The sequence below is a fragment of the Dermacentor variabilis genome, unplaced genomic scaffold (assembly GCF_050947875.1).
Source record: "Dermacentor variabilis isolate Ectoservices unplaced genomic scaffold, ASM5094787v1 scaffold_13, whole genome shotgun sequence".
In the NCBI taxonomy this organism is placed as follows: domain Eukaryota; kingdom Metazoa; phylum Arthropoda; class Arachnida; order Ixodida; family Ixodidae; genus Dermacentor; species Dermacentor variabilis.
In genome coordinates this window covers 12,262,047-12,269,771 of record NW_027460291.1, presented here as the reverse complement: position 1 = coordinate 12,269,771, position 7,725 = coordinate 12,262,047, and positions in this window count along the sequence as shown.

Sequence of the window (7,725 nt, the reverse complement as noted above, 5' to 3'; positions counted from 1 at the left end):
AGAAACCCGATGAGAGCGGCAAACGCGTGAGTCTGCTCCGGGCCCCGTGAGAATGGTGTGTTCTTCTTTAGAAGAACTGTCAAAGGCCGAGCAATGTTGGCAAAGTTTTTGACGAAACGGCGAAAGTAAGAACACAGGCCGACGAAGCAGCGCACATCAGAAGTAGAAAGTGGCACAGGGAAACTGCGTATGGCACGAACTTTTTCCGAATCTGGTTGGACACCAGATGCGTCAATGAGGTGTCCTAACGTGGTAATCTGACGGCGCCAAAATTGACACTTCGTGGAGTTCAGTTGGAGGCCGGCTTTTCAGAAGACCGCAATAATGGCAGCGAGTCGGGTAAGCAGTGGCGTAGCTAGGTCGTCTGGCACCCGGGGCCCATAGGTCTTCTGTCACCCCCCTCCCCGGGTGTAGCCGGCGGAAAGAGGGGTGTCTTCAGTCAGACGTATATGACACCCCCCCCCCACTCACTGGCCCCTTGCACCCGGGGCCCACGGCCCCCCGGCCCCCCCTATTGCTGCGCCACTGCGGGTAAGGCGGCTGCCGAACATGGGAGAAAAAGCAACAGCTTCGTCAAGGTAAGAAACACAGGTGGTCCTTTTGTAGCCACGCAGAAGAGAGTCCATCACACGTTCAAATGTCACAGGAGCATTGCATAGGCCAAAGGGCATGCCTTTGAGCTGATATAAGCCATCCGGTATGATGAAGGCTGTCTTCTCCAACCATTTCATCAACTGAGATCTGCCAGTAGTTGGACTGAAGATCGATGGACGATAAATATTTAGCTCTGTGCAAGCAGTCCAAGGCGTCATCGATGCATGGTAGTGAGTAGACGTCTTTTCGCGTGATCTCATTTAAGTGGCAATAATCGACGCAAAAATGCCAGGCACCATCTTTCTTTTTTCACATGGACAACATTCGAAGCCCAAGGGCTGGCTGATGGCTTGATGACCCCTTTGCGGAGCGTTTTGCCCACTTCTGATTGGATGACTCGATGTTCAGCAAGCGATGCACAGTAGGGACGCCGACAAATAGGATTTGTCTCCAGTGTTTATACGGTAGTGAACAACAGATGTTCGGCCTAAAGGCCTGTCGCCAAAATCAAAGATGCCACTGCACGATTCAAGCAGGAGATGTATGTCCCTGGCCTGTGCAGAGGTGAGGTTAAGTGCAGTCATTTTCGCAAAGTCATCCGTTAAGGAACCAGAGCTGGGAGCTTCAATTGGCACTAATAAACCACTCTCAGAATTCAGACTCTCAATATCAAATTCAGAACCACTAGAAACGCTGTCCAAGAACATGCTGGCCGGAATCACTTGAGGGCACAGGCTGAAATTCAGAAGCGGTAAAACGATGTCGTTATTAGTAACCGTGACCGGTTCAAATCACGTCGATGATGGGGCGAAGCACATATTCACCATCATGGAACCTGTGGCTGGGCGGTCAAAGTGACGTAAGTGACTGCCTCGGGTGACAGACGCACATCATGAAGTGAGCACAAGTGCGGTGGGGCGGTGCTCGGAGCATCGGCGAGTTGAGGCAGTTCTAACTGAAGAATGCCGGCCGTGCAGTCGATGCTAAGATACTAAAAGGTACGAAAGCAATTTCCAGTCTAATATTACAAATAATTTTTACCCAGTCCATTACTGATAGTTCTCTTCCAAATGACTGGAAGATTAGTAAAGTGGTACCGGTATATAAGTCAGGCAGCCACTCTGATCCTTCCAACTATTGCCCCATTTCCCTAACGAGTATTCCCTGTAAACTCCTAGAAAATATATTCGCAAATAGCATGTCATCTATGAGCCGAGACGGCACTTCACCACCCGGGGGTCCTGTTATGGAAGGATGAAAAAAAAGAGGAAGAAGACCGCAAGACGCTGGCTGCTGCGTGTTGTTGGTTGTCAGCCATCTTAACTACTCTGACTCATCTTGTATATATTATTACGGGGTTAAAAACAGTCAGAAGTATATTTAGAGGATATTCACAATAATCGTAGCAGCTGGCAAGATGGTAGACAGCGTGCGAAATCCAGAGCGTCGTCTTCTTCCGACCAAGCTGACGTCTTCGTCAGCGTGTCACATGACCCCCGGCGGCGGAACCACCGGCTCGGTGCTGGTTAGGAGGCAGGCGAGTGATACAACTTAAGACGCGTGACATGGACCACATCAGAGCGATGCTGAGCCACAGTTGGCTCAAGAGGGGCGATTTCGTACGTGACGCAAGACACGGTAAGGGCCGGAGTAGCGTGCAAGTAACTTCTCCGAGAGGACGACGCGTCGTGACGGCGACCAAAGAAGAACCAGGGCACCCGGTGTGTAATGGACGTCCAGATGGTAGGCGTCATATAAGGGCCGCTGATTGTCCTGCGACTCCACAAGTCAACGTCAAGCAATATGGCATGCTTCTTGTGTTTTGAGGATGGCTTCACGGGCGAGCTCGGATGTGGAATTCAGACTAGCAGGCAGAACGGTGTCGACAGGTAATGTAGGGTCGCAGCCAAACAAGAGGAAGAATGGAGAGAAGCCTGCGGTATCATGGCGAGACGAATTATAGGCGAAAGTAACGAACGGCAGCGCAACGCCCCAGTCGCGATGGTTATCGGAGACATACATGGACAGCACGTCATCCTTCACCACGGCGCCCCTCGACAGCTCCTCACCGACCGAGGCCGCTACTTTCTTTCTAAAGTTGTCAACGACATTCTACTTTCGTGCGCGACTAAACACAAACTTGCTACTGCTTACCATCCACAAACGAACGGTCTAACCGAGCGCCTTAACCGCGCCCTTACTGACATATATGTACGTTCCCTAGAAGGAAGTCGGCGACATCGGTTGCACAGCTTGTCGGAAGAGCCCGTGTGATTGCATATTGGGTGGCATAGTCTGTTGCTACAGCAATCCACTTGTTTCCCGAATCAGACGTAGGAAAAGGGTCTACAAGATCAGCACCTACACGGAAGAATGGTTCTGATGGTACGTCAAGTGGTTGAAGGCGACCAGCAGAGAGTGTGGTCAGCTTTTTGCGTCGTTGACAAAGGTCACACGCAGCGATGTAACGGCAGACGTCACGGTATAGACCAGGCCAATAGAAGCGCCGACGAGCGCGGTCGTAGGTCCGTGACACGCCAAGGTGACCTGCAGTCGGGACATCATGAAGCTGGGTGAGAACAGTCTGACGCAGATGCTCAGGCACAACGAAGAGTCGGGCAGGGCCTTCCGGGCGCATGTTAGAGCGGTACAATATACCATCTTGAAGTTCAAACATGCGAAGGGAAGGATCGGGCGTCGTTGAAGTGAGCCGTTGAAAAACGTGTTGCAAGGAGGCGTCCCAACGTTGTTCAGCTCCAATATCGCGAAAAGCAGCCAGTGAGAGAACGGTGACAGGTATTTCTGGCCGCAGAAACGTCAGGAGGGTCGACAGGATGGCGCGACAAGCAGTGCGCATGTTGATGTAACCGGCCGGTCTTGTATACAACTGAATAGTTGTATTCTTGAAGGCGCAGAGCACAGCGGCCAAGGCGCCCTGAAGGATCTTTGAGGGACGAAAGCCAACAGAGAGCGTGGTGATCAGTGATGACTGTGAATTGGCGGCCGTACAAATCCACTGCCCAAACGAAAGCCAGACACTCGCGTTCGGTGATGGAATAATTGCGCTGAGCAGAGGAAAGAAGGCGGCTGGCGTAGGCAATAACACATTCTCGCCCTTGTTGTTTCTGTGCCAAGATAGCGCCAATACCGTGGTCATGGCATCGGTACGGACTTATGTTGGAGCTGACGCATAAAAGTGAGCAAGAGTGGACGGGGACGTAAGTAGCCCAATCAGCTCGGTGAAAGCACCAGCTTGCTCAGGGCCCCAAATGAATGCGGCGTCTTTCTTGAGGAGCTGAGTGAGAGGGCGCGCAACGTTCGCAAAATTTCGGACAAACCGACGGAAGTAGGAGCAAAGGACCAAGAAGCTGCGAACATCCTTGGCACATGTTGGCACGGGAAAGTCTTCCACTGCCCATATTTTATCGGGATCAGGGCGTACATCAGAAGAATCGACGAGATGCCCGAGCACATAGATTTCCCGACGACCGAAGTGGCACTTGGACGAATTTAATTGTAGCCCCGCCTGACGGAAAACAGATAGGATCGTCGATAGGCGTTCGAGGTGTGTTGCAAAAGTCGGAGAAAAAACGATCACGTCGTCCAGGTAACGGAGGCATATGGACCACTTGAAACCATGTAGGAGGGCGTCCATCATTCGTTCAAATGTGGCCGGGGCATTACATAAACCGAAAGGCATCACTTTGAACTGATACAGGCCATTTGGGAGTAATGAATGCTGTCTTCTCGTGGTCCATGTCATCTACCGCAATTTGCCAGTAGCCGGAGCGAAGGTCAATGTACGAAAAATATTGTGCTCCATGCAGGCAATCCAGGGCATTGTCAATGCGTGGTAGCGGATAGACGTCCCTCTTAGTTACATTGTTGAGGTGTCGATAATCGACGCAAAATCGCCAACTGTTGTCCTTTTTAACTAGTACAACAGGGGATGCCCATGGGCTGCAAGAAGGTTCGATGATGTTTCGAGAAAGGATCTTGTCAACTTCATGTTGAATGATATGTCGCTCAGTAGGTGAGACGCGGTAGGGTCGCCGATGGATCGGGCTCGCATCACCGGTGTTTATTCGATGTTTTATGACAGATGTTTGTCCTAGAGGGCGCTCTCCAAGGTCAAATATGTTGCAGTGTGAGGCAAGGAGGCAACGTAGTTCATTAGCCAGGGTGTCTACCAACCAGGAAAACCGGGAATTCTCAGGGATTTTGAGTAGTCTGGAAAAACTCAGGGAATTAGCGCTTCTATCAGGGAAAATCAGCTGTAATTTTATTGAAAGGGAACGGAAGTCGCGGTAATGCTGTCCTGAGTAACAAAGGAATCGTAACGAATGGTCTTTGACGCCGCGTCGTCGGCTGGAGGAGTTGCCAGAGTACAGTTAACGAGCGACTTTCAGGACGCCAGATGCTTCGCGGCGCCACTGCGTACCCGCATAGGTACAATGTATAAGAAATTTCGGACGCAAGAACCCTTCGCCGTCCAATTTTCCGGACCTTTTGCCGTGACCGCAGGTCCGAAACGGCATTAATAAAAGCCACAACCGCCGCCATGTTGATAACCTCGCTGCCTCGCACTGGCACACTTGCACGCAGATCCGCTGGCAGCCGTGGCCACCACCGCGGCAATGCTAGGCCTAGCTGCTTCGAGGTTTGGTATTAAGCTTCTTGCCATTCTGTGCCGTGTGTTTCATTGAAAGAATTCGCCGCTGTCAGCAATGGGACCAACACCGCCTTTGTGGTTATTGCGATTGGCTTCGAAGTTCGGAAAGCACGGCGCGTTGCATAATGCCGGTTCCCGAAAGTCAGCTTCACCTTATTATAGAAATGTTACGCTGTGAAGCATAACACGTGTGGGAAGGGGCAACAGTCACGGGACACAGTGTGTATTCCTTAATTATACACGCGTGCACCCGCCATCTTCTGTCATAGTACGAGCACCGATATGCCTATTAAGTGTACTAGCAGGCCTTGAGTGCTTTTTCGGGCGTGCCTGTGGCGATTTGAGCCCTTAAGGGCTGTAAAAGACATGCATTCATTTTTCTGATGTTTTCGCGGCCCCTAGGGAGTTCGAAAAATCGGACGCTGACTGTACAAGTGTCCAAGAGGATGCTTCAAGTAGCCCGTATGGCGAACGCGCAGACGATGGAGAACAAGAAGACAAAAGACCTACACATTCAGGAATGAGCAGGAAAGGAAGCATGCCACCGCTTTTTTGGAGGAGCTTGCACTCTAAAAGCAAAGCGTTGCCTGACACCGAGATGCAGGTGTCCCTCATCCAAGCAAGAAAAAAACTCTTTAAAACAGTGAAACGCAACACTGAGGCGTTGTGCGCAGGCTGAGAGTGTGTCAGGACAGTTGAGGTTGACCTACCAGCTGTTGCGAACTAATCTCACTTGTTATAAAATTCAGGCCTCATACCAATTACCTTGCTATGAGTTGATAGAAATAGCTCATATTCAAAAATATTCTGTATGCATCTTTCTTATTCGTATTTGAGAATGTTCGACTCAATTTGCAATGGGTTTTACTATTTCTTTCGAAGATATTTTATTCACTATGCATTTTACTAACCCCTCCCTTCTGTTTTCTTTTTGAATAAACACTACCCCTTACCATTCAAACTGTTATTGTTTTTTTAATTTTTTAACATACAGGGAGTGACGCCGTTGGGCGACATGATGTAGGGAGCCCGTCTTGACACAAAACAAAGTTCTGTGTCACTCAGGGAATATTGCAAAGGCACTCAGGGAAAACCTGGAAAACTCAGGGAATTTGGAAATGTCAACTCAGTAGACACCCTGAACATAGTACTACCTTATGCTTTAATGTTTCTTCACTGGAGTACAAAAACGAATCATGTAGATCCAACGTACATGTTAAAATCTATGTAAAGTGGTTAATCAGAATCTATGAGACATTTATATTTAATGCATTGTTGCAATCCAAATGATGGAAGGCGTATTTGCCTTGGCAAGTAGATGTCACAAGCATGGTGTGCAGGGAAGCCACCTTATCACCTGTAGCTGTTCTCTGCAGTGAGGATGGTGACATGTGCTTATTTAGAGAAGAATGTTGACAAGAGGTGTATGCACAGAGACATATGACACTTAGCTTAATACTACGTGTAAGGCTTGTATACTTGTGACGCAGCAACACATACCCGTTCCACGAGATGGGCCTAGAATAGGCACGTGCCGGTTTGCGCATACTGCATAAGCCAAGTTTTCCACTCGTCAAAACAGCAGCCACCACAAAGTGTTAGGAAGGAGGCAAAGAAACCGTGCCTTTGCATTCGTACTCTCCTCACAAAGCTTGTGTCATATATGCAATCACTCGCCGTACACAAACACATTGGTCAACACTGCAATGTTTGGAAGAACCCGAACCAACCCTACGTAGCCATTTACCTGCAATATGCCTCCTGTAACATAAATCCCCACTGTGTTTGGAATCTACGTAATTTTTTTATATTTCTCAGGCATTTGGTGGTAGAGGCCAGTGCATTAGACAGAAATCCTGCTAGACTGCAGCAATGTTCAGAATGTAGTACGAGGTCTGGCTGGAAGTTGAAGATAGAAATTATATTAGTAGTTAAAATTTTGTAGCCAGTATTGAAACTACACATGCACTCAAGGCTGAGCCACATCATGAGAACACGGAAGAGCAGACACACACGGTGGTCACTTGAGCTGGCATTGTGTAGCTTTACCAACAAGCCCAGCTGTACACTGAAGTAAGGTATGTTATTGGGCTAGTCAGCTCGTAGCTTCAGCAAAATTTTAAACTGTGCGAGGAAGACAGGACATGAACAGAAACACAGATGCATGTACAAAGTGTAGACTTCCGACTGGCTTTGTTTGGTGAAGGCAGAGAGTTTATGAGGTTCTTCAAAATGGCAAAACAAAGAACATTCGCAAAGAAATTGTGCACGAGTCAGCGACGAAAAATAGCAAGACCACCTGTGCATTGAGAGCGCAGTAGAGTCCCAGTGTGCCCATCTTAAAATTATATTTCTTTCCCTGATAGGGATCAAGAAGGTGAGCTAACTTAGTTGTCACACCTTTTAGCGATGTGGAATGCCTTGATGACTTCTTTTTCTGTTTTTGATTTAGCCTTCAA